This window comes from Pteropus medius, unplaced genomic scaffold (assembly GCF_902729225.1).
Source record: "Pteropus medius unplaced genomic scaffold, Ma_sr-lr_union100, whole genome shotgun sequence".
NCBI classification, from domain to species: Eukaryota; Metazoa; Chordata; class Mammalia; order Chiroptera; family Pteropodidae; genus Pteropus; species Pteropus medius.
In genome coordinates, this window is record NW_024355205.1 from 20,705,223 (window position 1) to 20,722,749 (window position 17,527).

The following is a 17,527-nucleotide window of genomic DNA, read 5'->3' on the forward strand; positions in this document are numbered from 1 at the left end:
AAATTCTTTTTCCTGATTTTTTGGTAATATACTGATCATGCTGTGCTGCCTTTTCCATTTGTGAAAAACTATGTATTAGAGTTTTCTTCACATCAGTACATAAAGCGCTTCCACATTCTTTTTGGTTGCCAAGTATTCCATGGCTATACTCTATTTAACCAGTTTCTAAATTAAAAAAAAGAATTATTAACACAAACAAAATCTTATTGAATACATAGAGCCAATTTGTTTATTTAAGTATATCTGTAAGATAAAGTCCTAAAAGTATAACTTTGGCTCACATTGTATTTTAAGTTTTAATGGGCATTGCTGACTTGCTGGACATAGAGGTAGTACTAATTTACATTCTCTCAGCTATTTTAGTATTGCTTCTTAAATGAGGTCCTCAAAGTATCACATTACTTTATATCATGACTGCTGAACAGAATTAACCAGAGATGGTCTTTGCCTCAAGAACTAACATTCAAGAGATAAATATTTTTACCAAGCATATACATATTTTTTAATTGACTCTTTTTTGCTTTTTGCAACTTATTTGCCCATATTTCTAGCCTCAGAAAAGTCAGGAGGAGCGAGTGTTATAAAACTGGCAGAAACAGCTAGAAAGGTAGTTAATAAATGATAGTCCTGTCTCGCCTCAGGGCCCATCTTGCTGTCATGGATGTCTTTTGCCCCTGGATTTAAAGAGGCCTGTGAGTACTGATTAGTCCATCTGTGACACCACACAGGAGATGAGGGTGGAGAGAAATGAGTTAGAAGTCTGGTGTCTAAAAGTGGAAGCTTAAACATAGCCTTGCTCAGGAAAACTTTCCAAAGTACAAATTACTCTTGACTTAAAAAAATGGTCACCACGAAGGATTCTGATGTGAAAGAATAAAAAGGCAATTTATAAATAGCAACTTATGCACTGGCTGACAAGAGCCATGAAGAAATGTCTGGTGCCACAGGGGCAGGCCTGGCAATATAACTCCACCTCCAAATGGCTCAAGACTCCTTTCTGCCTGGCTCATTCTACCTATGAAATGGAGATACATGTTTTTCTCTTATCAAAACAGTGTCGCAGAGAGCCCAAGTGTTTGCCCTGGGACCCCACATGGCAAAGCATGAGCAGGACCTTGAGGAGGCAGTGCTACCTGCCTCCATTTCAGACCTCAGGGGACCCTTCTCACTCGCAGAAGCCAAAACTCTGCCTCCCACTCAGAGCCCTACCTCTGAAAGTCATTCTCACACCATTATTCTGGCTTATTTTCAGATTAAACCTTTTCATAGACTCTACATTCCGACACAACGGAATTAGATGCTCATCTGGAAACACACTCTATTCTTTTCTACCTCATGTCTTTATGCTATCCCTGGGCCTGGAAGATTCTCTTTCCTATTAACTACATGTCAAAATTATAGCTGCACTGTGCTTTCATTAAATTTTCCCTAACTTTGCCCCAACAAACTATGTAATCTCTCCTTTGGCCAAACTCGTGCTGCACTTTCTCCTCCTTCTCATCCGACATTCCAGGCAGAGCTATTCATGTTTACGAATTTGCCTCTCATCTTCCCCTGCATTGGATTATGAGCCATTACCCTTATATCCACTGCAGTGCCTTAAACACACACACACACACACACACACACACACACACACACACACACACACACACACTATATATATATTTAGCCTAAGCATAAAAGCAGTTTTGATTGAATTAAATGAATGAATAAAATAGGTTGAATGGTGGAAGACATTTATTATAACCGATGCTATATATTTATAACTGGAAAATATTATTTCTTCTGTTTCTAATAAGCCAGGGGTTCTCAATGCTATCAGGATCACCTGGATAGATTATTAACTGAGATTGCTGGGCCCCACCCCCAGAATTTAATTCAGTAGGTTTGAGATTGTATATTTCTAACAAATTCCCAGGTGATGTGATGCTTCAGGTTGAGGCACCAGATTGTGAGACCCATGGTAATTGTGTGAGTATAGTAACAGAATTATTCCTCATCTCTTTGTCCAATTAGCCCTGATCTGTTTACCCAGGAGGATATTTGATAGACTCTAAAAACAGTTGGACTGTGCCAGCGTGTCAATGGACTATGACTGATGACAAGACTAACTTTCATTGCTGGCATTGTTTGGAAATTGTTGCTCCCTTGAGCCTGTGAAGGAATCCAAAGAAATCCTTTTACCGTATTTCTTAACTCCCAGAGGAAGGACAGTAGCACTTGAAGGTCAATCACTATTTAGATTTCACTACTCTGTTGTGATAATGGGTTGGCGTACACCACACAGAGGTCAGGTGTCATGTTGACATGCCACCTGTGTGGTCCTAATGCCTAGATGACAAAAGAATGAGATCGAAAGAAGATAATTTGTGGAACCCAGTACAACATGAAAATGAGAAAGGGCTCTGTGAATCTAGCAGAAGAGTCCTCTCCCTCTGCCTAAGGAATTGAGACAGATTTCACAAAAGGTGTGTACCTGAGCAGTGGCTGGGCTCCCTGGAAATGGCCTCAAACATCTAAGTGCAGTAGTCTCCCTTCTTCTAAGGGGATACGTTCCAAGACCCCCAGTGGATGCCTGGAACCACAGATAGTACCAAACCCTACTAAACTATGTTTTTTTCCTATGATAAAGTTTAATTTACAAATTAGGCACAGTAAGAGATTAATAATAATGAATAATAGTATAGAACAAATATAATGATATACTATAAAAAATTGTGTGAATGTGGTCTCTTAAAATATCTTATTATACAGTACTCACTCTTTTTCTTATGATGACGTGAAATGATAAAATGCTGTATTAGGTTGAGAACTTTCACCTTTTCACTTAAAGGAAGCACTTTATGGCTTCTCTTTGGCATATCTGAATGGCTAGCATCACAACTCTTGTGCTTTGTGTCCACTATTAAGTAAAATAGTGTTACTTGAACACAAGCACTGCAATCCATGATAATCGACTTGATAACCAAGAAGGCTACTAAGTGATTAACATGCAGGTAGTGTATATGGCATGGACACGCTGGACAAAAAGATGATTCACTTCCTGGGCAAGATGAAGTGGGAAGGTGTGAGATTTCATCATGCTACTCAGCACACAATTTAAAACTTATTAACTGTTTATTTCTGGAATTTTCCATTTAATATTTTTAGACCTCATTTGTCTGTGGGTAAGCAAAACCATGGGTAAGTACGGACTTACTGTATGTCAGTCAGGATGGAAGGATGTCTAATGTTCCTTCTAGAGCAAACATATCAAGATGCTAGGATTTAAGAGATGGCCTAAAAAATGTTTGGGAGCAGCACATGCTTCTATTTCCTATTTTTTCTCTCAAGCACTCTGCTATCTCCCATTTTGAGATATAACTGTTTTGATTACATGGTTCTATTTGTCATGGTGAGCAGACTGCTCTCTAATATTTTTATTAACGAGCATAATTGCTATCTTCCCCACCACCGTATACTGTTTTCTTTTTTTCTCACTTTTATTTTTATCATTGAAAAAACCTTGTTTTATAGAACCCTCTTGGGCAAGAGCTAATTAGTTTTCTCACCAAAATTAAAGGTGAACAATCTTTGAAATTCATGGACCTTTATACATTTCTGAATTCTTGAATTTCTAGTAAAAGTCCCTTTTCTTCTGACAAAAATTGTTGCTTTTCGTCACTTGTAGTGCAAATGTCTTCCCTAACTCTCTCTCCAGCGGTGAAAGGCATCTGTTTCTAAAGAAACCATGTAACATTTAAGACTTATGACTATATTAATTTTAGGAAACATTTTAATTTGACCTTTTTTTTTTTTTTCCTAAACAAGGTACAAAATTTAATCCTTCCAATTCTTTAGAGCCTGAGAACTTGTTCAAAAGGGAGGCTCTCAAAGATCCCGAGTTAGTGCAATGGGTGGTTTTGACCTTGAGCAGCTTTCATGTTCTCAGAATTGCTACACAGAGACTTTGAAGCTTTGTGGGCATAAGAAAGATATAAGAAAGTCTTAGAACCTCAGGTTCCCTATCTACTTAATTAAAACATTAATTCTCATCTCATGATGCATGATGATGTCGCTTCAATTTTATTCCTTCAACATTGTTTGCTAGTGTGACACACATGAGTGTTTCTTAAGGATCTTTTGGTGATTGCTCATGTCATTACTGAAGGAAGCAGAGATGCTACTGAGTTTTGTGCTTCCCTATTTAGAACACATGCTGTGGCCTTCATCTCCCAAATTCTGCTCCACTTTTAGGAGTGGGAGTGGGTTGAAACAACTAGTTAGAAATAGGTTTGATGGGAGGCGAATACTCTCGGCCTCCTAGGGAACTACCATTCATTTCCCCACCCCCATAGTCTTTACCTTGTTGGGGCTGTGGTTGGTTTTTGTCTCTTTTATGGCATTGCTCTGTCTCCTTCTTCCCCCATCACCTCTGCCTGAAAAACTTGAACTCTATGAACAAAAGATGCTGTTGCCAACACTCAGCAATTTCAGGAAAGCTGAGAAGGTTGAAATATTGGAGTTTGATTCTCTCTCTGGTGTGTTTGTCTGTGGATGTAAAAACAAAATGCTAAGAGTTACTGAAACAGGGTTTATTTGATAACTGTCACAACTGTTAGAGCACCAGTGTTCTTTCAGCTTACCTTCCCCTATGTGGAGCTTGTTTCTTTCTATAGTTGAACTAAAGACAAAATAAAGATGAAGTATGATGACAAATTCTTAAGAAATGTTTCACTATTTGCTCATTGAGAGTAAGGTAGAGTCAGTCATTCTCTTACACACCCACACCCACACGCACACCCACACACACACACTCCGCTTAGCAGATTCTGCTTTTGTTTTTCTCCATGTAATTTACTGCCTGCTATATAGTTTAGTGACACAATATACTCTAGTTCACTGCCCCCGTACAACTTGCAGGCTGAGAAACAGATACAGTCGAATTAGTTCTCGCTCTGGGGAAAGAAATGAAATCCTGAAGTCTAATCTAGGTGAAAGTGGAACTGTGAAATCATAAGGCAAATCGAGTTTACCAGACATTTTTGCTGAGATCAGGTTGCTAGACACTCAAGAATTGCAAGCCTCCTCTCATCCAGCATATTCGACTTCTCTCACTCGGTTTAATTTCTGAACATTAATTTGTGTTGATTGTTAGTGTAAAGTGATGTAATGTAGTAAGAGTTATGATTGAGTTGAATTATGCTTCAAGAGCTTTCCCAAAGAGAAAACACTCGGGCAGCAGAGTAGTTAAATCTGCAGTGATTTCAACACGGTTTTTACTTTCTGGTTTTTAAGAGAAGCATTTTTTATTTTGTTGATATTGAAGTGATACAGACAGTGATGGGGTGTAGAGTCATTAAATTATAGGAAGTGTCTGTTTATGTACCTGTTACAAAATGGGAGTTTTTATGACCTAAGGATAGGTTTATGAATAGACACTTGAATCATGGCTGAAGAAACAGCATCTTTTATTAGTTGTCTCCTACTTTTTAAACTAAAATATCATCTATGATCCGGTCCATTTTATTAATATCACATGACTACGTGAATGTATAGTTTCTCCTTTCATATAGCTAGCTAGCTAGCTACTCTTTAGCATGAGGGCTGGTCAAAAGGCAAATCTGTTCATGCTTAAAAACCCAAACAAATGGGAAAATTCAAAAGAGCTGACAAAAACAGTACATTTTGTAAATAGATACTACAAATACTAAATGTTGGAGCTAGTGGCTAAAAGCGCAGACCCTCTTAGCCAGAATGCCTGGTATCACATCCCAGCTCCACCACCTGCATGATGCGGTCAAATCAATCTTGGTGTGTCTGTTTCCCATCTGTAAAGTAACAATACCCATCTCTTAGGTTTGTTAAAGAAAATAACTCATTTAATGTATGTAAATCGCTAGAACAACTTATGGCGCATGGTAATTATTGTGTACCTTTTTGTTTTTATTTCCTGTTCTCATTTATTGCAAGTTCCTCTGGTCAGAAATCTTTTAGTTGAGTGCTCTTTCTTTGATACCACTGCTACCCAGAAGAGAACCTAACCTGTAGGTTCAAAAATGCTACATTATGCTGGTAAACACATAAACTGAAAGTGTGTGTGTATGTGTTCATACATGTGTCTCTAATGTGGCAATCTGTACTTCAAAAAAACGGATACATTCTGACAAATGCATCATTAGGCAGTGTCATTGTGGGCAAACATTATAGAGTGTACTTATCCAAACCTAGATGGTAGAGTCTACTACACACCTAGGGTATATTGCTCCTATGTTACAAGCCTTTATAGCCCATTACTGTACAAAACAGAACAAGATTAAATTGAGGAAGACCATCTAGACATCTAGACTATTGTAGGTGCCTCCTAAGTGATCTCTCCTTAGCCATCACTCTTACCATCCTGCCCCAGAAGGACCTTTCATACAAATATTGGGCCTCTTTTTCTAGTGGAAGTTTTAAGGTCCCCAGTGATATAGTTAGCAGCTGACGATCTTCTCAAAGAAAATGTCTTGTCCAAATAACTTGTTATAGGCTCTGTTTGCACAAGTCAAATGGGTGGGACTTTAGTGTTTGGCACCTCATCGGTGGTGATAATGGTCACAGATACCAGCCCAAGACCAGGAATGTACCTCCAAAAACTGTACATTTTTTATAATTGACACCAGGTTTTCATCACCGACCATAATCAGCACTGAATTTACTGTTTTAGTTTTCAAGAGTCTTACTCTATTCTGAAAACAAAAAAGTGCTTTTACCTTAAAAAAGGCCAAAAAAGGCCAGAATGTAAATGCCTGACATGTACTTTTCCCCAGGCAAGTGACTCACTGCAGATGTAATGACAAGCTATCTTCAGTTTGATAGTTGATCAGTGAACTGGATGTGGAACTGCAGGAAAAAGGCAACCTTATGAAATTAGATAAGCAAGATTACCTCTAAAATAAACCTCTATTTGTTAAAATTATCTACTACTTTAGCCAAAGTTAATGATATCAAAATTTGGAGTGTATTTATAGATTTAATTCATACATTAATTTGACATTAATTTAATGAGCATCTACTAACTACCTGTCTATGTGCAAGGGATGAAGATACAAAAAACAAGGAGATACTGTCCTTGCTCTTAGGGCATTTTCAGTTTTTGGCTGAAAGTGACAAAAAAATGCTTGCCAAAATAGAGCTGTAAGCAAATAGTTAACGGAAGCACAGAAATTTGGAGAAATCTTTTTAGAGGATTAGATACTTAGAATGGGTCTTAAAAGGTAAAGAAGAATTTCCGGATTGAGAAGCAGGGGCGCTGAGCATTCTGGAAATAGCCCAAGAGCATATATAGAAGCAGAGAAAAGGGGCCATATAAGATGTGTTTAGGGAATTGGCTGGAAAGAACGTTTCATAGAAAAGTATAACGAGAATTAACTAGGGCTTCCACATAAGAATTTTGAGGGGATACAAATATTCAGTGGATAGCAGAGAGTAATCAGAAGTCTCCTTAATAACCAAGGCATTAAATAGGAGGGTTAGAATTAAGGTCGAGGTAGTCATACTGGCAGAGAAAGTTCCTAGAGAAGTTTGGGGGGATGATATGAATAGATTTGATAACTGATTAAATGAGGAGAAAGAGAACGAAGGGTTAGAGTTAGGGATTAAAACTGTTGGTGTGATGATTAAACACATAGGCTCAAAAGTTAAACTACTGAGTTTAGCCCTCTAACTGTGATGTGGAGCCAGGTTCTTAAATTCTCAGTACCTCAGTTTTCTCATCTGTAGAATAGGGATAATAACGGTACTTTCCTCACTGAGAAATTATGAGTTAAATGTGATAATGCACTAAGAACAATGCTTATCCTTCAGTAACTCTACAAATGCTAAATAGTATTTTACTATCTATAATAACTAATAATAGCATTCACTAACTTTAGAATTGATTTTTTCACACTGGTAAAACTGTGAAGTAGCCTATTGCTCCTATGATCCTTTGAAACTCTAAGGATCAGGATTTGTGTTGAGAGCCATTATGTGATATCTTTTTCCCTTTGAAAAATTCTTTTCATTTATTTTTTGTTTCAAGCAGTATGTTATTATAGAAGTCTTAATTGACATTTGTTATTTTCTAGCTTTCAGTGAATAAGACCTAAGAATAGACAAGAATTTTTATTAAAATTTTTTCAATTTAATTTATCAGTTATACTTTGTCATTTAAAATTGTATTATGAAATTATTATGGAAAATAGTAATCTTTTGCCTCTTTTCACCTCACCCTCACTCCTTAGCATCACTTTGACCACTTGATGAAGGTGGAACCTTGAAGTTCTTTTCCTCTTTGTAAGTAACGATCATTTAGGGGTAGGTATTTTGAGATTATGTAACTCTCCCATTGCTCATGACGAACTCTCAATTTATTAATTTTTAAAAATCAGTATGGACACATTTTCTATTTTATTCAACCGGTTCACTAATTATTTTGACACTTAAATTATGTCTGATTTGGCCAATGGAATCTTTTCAGCATAGCTCCTGAGTTGTCTTGACATGCCTACGTAATTTTTTAAGCACTTCTATGCTTTTTGGGACGAAATAACTCATCTTGTTCTTTCCTTTCCCCAAAAGCTAGTCATTTCCCCAAAGGGCCCTGATTTGGTGGAGAATGGTTTGTAATATTAACCAATAAAGATCTGAGGCTGTAAAATAAGTTTATTTAAAGCGTTGGAATCCTAGAGACACAGATTTAGTTAACAACTTGAACTGGACTCTGGAGAGAGCAGAGAAAGGCAGGGTTAATAAAGGCAAAAACTACATGGTATAATTCTTTCATGCAAATGAAGGATTGCGAGCTAGGTTAACAGGGATTGGTTAGTTCCAACATGCGAATGGAGGAGGTAAAACCTACAGGGAGCCAGTATTGTCCATACTGTGTCCATAGAGCAGTGGTTGTTCCAGGATGTTTATGGCTCCGGCTTAACCAAGTTCAGCAGCAGGCTAGCAATTTAATAGCAGCTTTAAGAACTGAGGCACAAGATGTGTTGTGCATAGGGGCCACACCACATCCTTAATAGCCTTTATTTTAAATGACTTTTACTTATTTGATCAATCTGTGTATGTAACCAATTTTCCATTGCCAATTTTGCCTCCTCTCCCAAAGATGCCTTCTTCAGCCCATTGAGGCTCCGACATCCCACATCCAGGCCCTCATCCCTTCCGATGCCCCTATGGGTGCTCTCCTTATCCCTCTGGCAGCCTGATAGCCTGCATCATCCCCAAGCTCACCTGCTCCATCTCTAATGCCTGACACCTTCCTACACCCCTTTGGACACCTACCTTGTTTGTCTCACCTAATATAAATCTTGGACTGAATTGTTCCCGAAGGAAAGGGCAACACAAAGTTTTAAAATTTTCTTAGGGCATTTTGTTGGTGCTATTTCTAGCATCTCCAGTAATGAGATTTTACTAAAGCTGACTGGTCAGAATAACTCAGCACACCCAGACACTGGCCGAGCTGTAGGCTGCACTCAGGCACGAATTCTTGCTTGGCCACAGTCTCTATTTCTCTTCCTGTCTGTTAGCAAAACAGGAAATCAAGCAGTGGGTAATTGTATAGGTCCTCCTTTTTTTCCTAATGAGCATCAAGTTAGGGGTAATGAGCAAGAGGGTTATTTAGCTAACAGTTTCAAATCTTTGTATCTAAAGTTTCTTTGTATCTAACTAGGTTTCCATTTCACATTCACTTAGGTATATGATTAGAATTTGGCTTCTTAATGAACTTCTTTGCTGGTCTAGCTACTTTAGCCTTCTCATTAGTTCTAGGGCGTGGTACAGCAATATGTCATTTCTGCAAAAGATAACATAAGTAATATAATATATAATACACTATGGGACATTTGGGGCTTTGCCATTTCCTTCTGTTGACAGAGGAAGTCCTACCCACGTGGTGCACAGGCTCCTGATCATATGCTTATATGACTTTAGTACCTCTGCTTTGAAGAACAAGTTAGGATCAGTAGGGTACGTATGTATTTTCCTTCTTTTTTTTTTTTAGTATTAGCAATGGGAATTTATAAGTTTTGATATTTCCTAAGAATGAATTTTGCTGAAACTGGCTTTTTGATATAAGAAAGTCACTTGCTGTATATAGGCTGTGATGGGAGCTGCTCTCAGAGCCTAATCTGGTTGCATTCCAGAATGAGGAATTTAAGATGCCTTCTGGATTCGCTAGCACGTGTCTTGTACCAAAGCTTGCTTTACTCAGCAGGGACAACTTGTTCCAACTTTTCCCTGTGTTTTCCTCTCCTGGCTGTGTCTGTGTTCCACTGGAGTGTAGAGAAGTAGCCTACAATTCTATTAGACAGAAGATCTTGTATGATAGAAAGACTGGGAGCCCAGATGGAGGTGGCATCATATCATGGGAACTCTGGAAATGGAATCAGGAGATTTTGGGTTTGGTCCTTGCCTCTGTGGACAATAAGGTCTATAGGCTGCTTGCAAGTCTCTTAAGCAATTTAGGTCATCTAAGGGAGTGAAACTAGATCAGCAGTTTCTAAATGGCACTTTGTAGATACCCAGGGTTCTGTAGGTCACTCGGTTGCTTCAGCATTCATGGTGGCAGTTTCAGGTAGCTGGGGAATGTTACTGAGAGGGATGTGAGGGAGGCTTAAATAATCTCCATTTTCCTTCATGTAGAGCAGCAGCGGCTCCATTTTCATATACATTACACCTTAGTTGTTCTCAAAGGACTTTTTTTTTCTTTTTGAGAAAGAGCTCTCCTAAAATAAAACAAAATCAAATCAAAGCTATGAGCCCTTCAAAGGTCCCTTTAGCATCACACATTTAGTGATTTCCTATGATATTTATATATCTCACACGTAGGTTTGAAGAGGAATTTTCATTCAAAAGGCTAATCAGCTTTCTGTTCTGCCTCTGTAAATATGCTTGCTGAGTGGGCTGTACTCGAAACTGACTAAAGACTCATCTTCCATTTTGTTTGATCTGTCTAAGCAACAGATATAACTGTTTTTTCCCCCTAGCAACTTCTGGGCTGTGTACCACTTTGTAACTGCTGGTAACCCATAGCAACTCCTGACGCTTTGTAATGGGCTGAGGACAAAATAACCAATCAGCCCATGCCAAAAAGGGTCTATATAAGAAATGTTGCAACTGAGCTCTGGGCCCAGATCTTCAGAGCACTAGCTCCTCTGGGACTGCCAGAGTAATAAACCTGAGTTCTCTAAATCTGCGTGTGCTGCTTGGTTTCTCGCCAGTCTGATTTTGGATCTTTTCTGCAACAAGTTCACTTTATTCTCTGAGATGAGACCAATCTGTGTCAATATTGGACAAATTCTGTTTGTACTTGGATGAAATGCAATGTAACCCTGCAGGATGTGTCCCGTACTTTGTTCGCACAGGTAATGTGGGTTTGCAGGTCACTAGCTCAGCTCCCCTGCATTTTCTTTTCTGTTGAGTGGGGAAGCTCCCCTAATCTCTGTAGGGTGGCAGCAGTGCACAAGGCCCCACATTTTCCTGGTTCTTTTGTGAGAAGCAATCTGGCAGCAACAGTGGAGAAAAACTTAGCAGGGGGTCCAGATGCTGCCTTCTTTAGTCTCAGTTATTTACATAGCTGGTCGTGGTGGGGGCGGGGGGTGGTTCTCAAGCTCTTTCTACCACCCAGGACTATATATATTTGTTTCAAGAATGTGTGCTTTGGGGTGGTAGAGGTTGAGAATGAGTTATATCTTTCTCTGATACAAAATAACTCTCTGGAGAGTTATTTATGGGGTGGTGGTAGGAGACCAAATTTATTGGGTAAATGTTTACTAGGAGCTGTATATATCTTTAACTTTTTGATTAAAACTCAATCTTTAAATAATTTAAGACCAACACCAGATTAAGAGTAAAAAGAATAATTAGGTAACTGCTTTTGTTACACAAAGGATTATTTAGAGAAATAATGAAAAGTTGTTTTTCTAAGCCCTTTTAGAACACATGGAATATTTAGAGTAGTATAAGAGCTTCCTGAGTGCATTTCCTTCTCTGGAGATCATGAAGACCTGAATCCAGAGTTTTGGGGAGTGCTGCTTAGAGGCAGCTGTCTGCATGGGGTAATGCCAGATCCATGGTTTGCAGACTTCACAAATTCATGGAGCATTCAAATAAAATGAAAAAATAGAGGTCAGTTATAAAGGTCAACTGGGATAGGTGAGGGTGCCTAGTTGTTTGGTCAAACACCAGTCTAGATGTTGCTGGTCAAGTACTTTTTAGATGTGATTAATGTTTAAATCAGTAGATTTTAATAAAGCATATTACCCTCCCTAATGTTGGTGGGCCTCATTCAAGCAGTTGAAGGCCTTAAGAGAAAAGACTGAGGGTCCCCGAAGAGGAGGGGATTTTGTCTCCAGATTGCTTTTAGAATCAAGACTGCAACATCGACATCAACTCTTGCCAGAATTGCCAGCCTGCCAGCCTGCTCTGCAAATTTTAGACTTGCCAGACCCCACAATTCTGTAAGCCAATTTCCTAAAATAGTAAATCAACCTCTTTATCTATCTATCTATCTATCTATCTATCTATCTATCTATCTATCTATCTATCTATCATTTATCCACCCACCCACCCATCCATCTATACACATACACACACACACACACACACACACACACACACACACACACACACACACACATCCTATTGATTTTGTTTATTTCTCTGGAGGACCCTGATATATATCAACATAAGATCATAAGATTGTGTTTTAATTTTTACCAAGTAAGCCCTCAAAACTAAACAAGCAAAAATGAAAATTTGTTATCTTCTGTTACCACTTCATGAAAGAACAATTTTCTACTCCCATGATAGGAAAGATATAACCTCAGAGTAAAGGATAGTTCTATTGATTGAATAAATTGTTTTACTAAACAGCTTACCACACTGACTTTACATTTTTTTCATATTCCACGTACAGGTGGAAATGTCTGAGACAGTCTCTAGGAATTGTGCTGTAGGTGACCCAACTTTTGATTGTGTGGAAGATCCATCCCACTGTCATTTCTAAAAGAACAGTCTTCTTAAAGTACTCTCCCTGATATGAGAATGCAGGAGAATTATAAGGTGTCAAGGCTTATAGTCCTTTTTCTCTCTGCAAACAGTATACAAAGCACTGTATAGCCATTTATGAGCCAAGTTGGTTCTGCTATCTTTTCTCTTTTGTCACAGATGGTCATAGAAATATCTTGCTGTAAAAGCACCTCACAGTTTCTTCTTAAATGAAACCACACTTCCTTTTTGTCCCTTCAGCTTAGCTCTGCTGTTCATGAACGCACTGGGGTGATTTTCTGTTGCTGGTTTCTTAGAATTCATTATCCTTATAGAGTGTTAGAACTGGAATTCCCCTAAAGATCATCAAGTTCAATTTTACTTTTTTCAGATGATAAAAGAGAGTCTACAAGAGGTAAAGCAGTGCCAGGAGTAGAGAGGAGGGTTAGAAGCCAAGTTCTCAAATGTTAGTTTAGCAATCGCCTTGCTCATTACGACTTCCTCTTTTTCATCATCTTTAATTCAGTTGCCTCTTACTCCTAGAAAAGCCCTTCTCCTTTTACATTGCTTTTTCCTTGCTTTGAAGATACATATCTGAAACTCTGTGTTTAGCTGTGCCCTGGCTTTCTCTCTCATTCTTTATACTGACAGGCCTCTATAAACGTCTTTTCATTTAGGTTAGACACTTCCCCCAGTTCTCTCTGCTGAAGCTTGTTACCCAACTGACCTATAAGGTCCTGGTCTTCAAAACAGTCTTAGTCTACTGTTGCCTATAGAGCCCAATACTGAGATGATGAATTTAAATACTTGATTGAAAATTATTTCTTAAATTAAAGCTACATAATTAATCACCCCACCCCCATTCTATTTGCAGCAGCTTTTCAAATTTCTCATTTTTTCCCCTACTCTTGAAATTTCATCTATTGGGTAAGGTTTTGTAAATTTTCTTTTTGAGCCACAAATTTATCCAAGTTTCAGATTCTATTTTCAGTGTTGCTCTCAGTTTAGTTTACTCCAACTGCAAAAATACTCCTTCTCTGTATATATTTACAGCAACAAAATCTGAATGCAAATTTAGAGAAATTCAACCAACAGTGAGTCATGGACTTCAATCTCTACTTCTTCTAAATAGTCCAGTAACCTTTACTATTGTAGCCAAGCTGGCTCTCATTTCTCAGGAAGCAGCTACTGAGCACTTCACCACATCCCTTGGGCCTCTGACCCTGTCATCTTTTCTTTCTCTCATAGAAAATAGAAGCAGCCAGATAGGGACTTTCTCAGCCTACTCTGCAGTGAATTGCCCTCAAGCTCACTCACCTACAGTTTTGCCTTCTCTTAGTGTCAAAGCATGAGGTGATCTGAAACCTCTTCAAAGACAGACCATTCTAGATGTGCTGTCCTGTTCCATCTCTTCAGTACTTTTGCTCCTTTGATTATTTCTACCTTTCGTCTTTAGCCTTTACACTAGATGGGGCTTCTCAGCATTTATTCACATTCATGTACTTCCCAACTTAAAAAAAATAGTAACAACCTTGGACACAGCCTGTCTGACTTCAACTTCACTTTATGGCTAAACTTTTCAGAGATCACCCTCCAAAGTTCACTATCTTACCTCTCTACCCACTTTCAATCCATTGTGATCTATCTTTGCTCCCATAGGTCCATTAAAACTATTCTCATTGAATTCCTGGTTGCTAAATCCAATGGACATTTTTCAATCCTTATTTAATCTCTTGGCAGAATCCTTTTCAGTTGACAAAGTCTTGAAGGCTTTTATATCTCTTCGACCCAAAGCCTACAGTTTAAGTTTTATGGTACATAATAAAAATCTCAATTCAGTGAAAGAATTAAAATGGGAAGTAGGTGGGAGCCAAATGGTGGAAGGGTTTTAATGCTGAGCTGTGAAAATTGATTTTTATTCTCTAAGCCATGGTAATCTAGAAAAGTCTTTAAGAAGGGAGTAGCATTATCATATCTTTTGGGAAGTAAACTCTGGGGCAATGAATGGTTTGGAGCAGTGTTTTTCAACATGCTATATACACCGGCAGTATCAGCATCATCTGGGAATTGGTTAGATGAAAATTCTTGGCTCCCATCTCTGACCTGTTAATTCAGAAACTCTGGAGGTGTGGCCCACCAAAATACATTTCAGGAAACAAAGTCAGAGAACCACTGGTTTGGAGGAGAAATGGAGACAGAACAAGTGGGAGTTAGCAAAGGCCTGAAATAGGCTCATGGCGATGTTGTGGAGAGTGGGGTATGTGGAGAGGATATGTATTTTTCAGTCATCGGAGGAAGGTCTTAGACATTTGTTTTACTAGCTACTGATGTAGTTTTAGAGGACATGCAATCCTGATGCGGTCTCTGAAGTCTCTCAGTCAACAGATGCTCACTGGGCCGGGAGTCAATATCACCAAGGAGAACACAGGCCCGGCCCAGATCTAAGGTTATGGCTGTTGCTGTTAGACCACCTTCTCCTAGGTACTGGCAGCTACAAGCTGTGAGCATTTTTGACAGTTGGTGGCAGACAGTGGGAAGTTCTCCAAAATCATCCCACCTGTGAACAATGAACATTATTAACAGGGAAATTTGACACATGCATTGCCAAAGTGTTTCTTTTCAGAACTTTCCCATCAGTTTTAGCTGGCCAAACAGGCAGTCCACGTGGTCCTGAGGGATAGTTTAGATGTATGGTGGCTCTCAGCAGTTCACTTTCAGAAACCAATTTGGTAAGATCTAAAAGCAGGAGTACTAGACACAGACATGGACCCAGTGGATGATATTAGGTGTCACAGAGTTCTTGGTTGCAAGCTAGAGAAAACAACTAGTTGACTTAGGCTAAAAAGGAATTTATTCAATAAGCTGAGATTGCCCAGAAGGCTTGAAAACCAGGCAGGAATGAAGTTGATGTAATCAACTACTAGGTTCATGGCCAAATTGTAGGTCCCAGGTCTGGCTGTGATCCAGGCTCATGGCTAGGGATAGGACCCCGGATTTAGAATGTTATATTAATGTAGTAGGGTGCCTGTGCTTAGCTTATGTAAGCATGATTCAGCTTGTTGTATCTTGCATGTGTGGCAGAATGCCACTATTGTTCTCTGACTTATATAAAGCCCATGTGGTCCCCTTACGTGGAAGTGTGCTCCCTGCAATAAAGTTTGTGCCTGCCGTTTCGTTCTCACATTGACTCCTCGTGTGTTCTTTCAACGGAGAGTCTCACCACCAAAAGCTTCCCTTCTCGATCAGCTCGGGGCTGACACCAACTCAACACAGGGCAATGGCTACTGAACACCGGATGCCAGGAGCCTCTACTGGATGTAGGATATCAGGTGTTGCATCTACTGATAGTCAGACACTGCTGCTCTCAACATGGATCCTCTACCTAGCTTCTGTCACCAGTCAAGGTGGGGTACCTCAGATACAAGGGAGGTTGGGGTTGTAAAGCTTTGCTTCTAGAGGTGAAGGTGGTCTGTGCTCTCCTAGCACTGGAATGGGGTTTTGAGGCAGAGCACCGCCACCGCCGCCACCACCGGCAGAAGACCCAATGATCTAAGCTTGCAAGTCACGTGGAATTTTCAAGATAAAAGTATCTAAGACGTCACCTAGAACAGATTCTAAAAGTAAGACGTTTAAGAGCTTGTTACAAATAATTCAGAATACCAATGTATAAATTACATAAAGGATATTGTTATACCTGCAGCTCTCCGGCCTATTATGTTTAACACACTCACACCTACTTGCCAGTCTCTAAGATACCTGCAAAGAATTCCAGGTCCTATAATACCATTTACAAATGAGGGAGAGCAATCATTTTACAAATAGTTTGAAAATTCCCAGGCAAGGACAAAAGTGACAGTGCTGCGGCAGGTTTATATTTTACCAGTTGTTTGCTCTAGCTGAGTGAATTCAGGCTCAGAAAAGCAACAACTTTCCTTTAATGACACAAAGTACTTAAAACTAACCTGTACTTAAAAGATGCTCTTTCCAATACTTTTGCCAAACCACTCTTGGTCATCATTGCTTCTTTTGGAAAACAAAGTGGTCAGACTTAGACTATTAAGACTTGTGAAAAGAACTTCAAGGATGATTAAGATTCTCTCAGCACCCCATTAAATGTTTGGGTTCCCAAACATCCCTTATTTAGTAACCTGTTTTGTACGACTGTTTCCCAGTTCTAAATTTTATATTATTACAAAATTATAAATCACTTTAAAAATCATGGAAAAAAGGTAGTTTAATATTCAGATTATGCTAATTACAAGTGACTTGAATATTTTTATTTCTATTTTTTATATATTTTTAAAAGCCAAATTAAAAAATTCCTAACAGCTTCATTCCTATTAGCCTCAAATTGTAAACAACTCAAATGTCCATCATCAGGTGAGTTAATAAACAAATAATATATTCGTACAGTAGAATACGTCAGCAAAAAGAAGGAACACATTTTTGATCCTTGTGTTAATATGAATTTCAAAGCATCCAGTGAAAAACGCCAGAGGCAAATGAGCACATACTGCGTAACATTTAT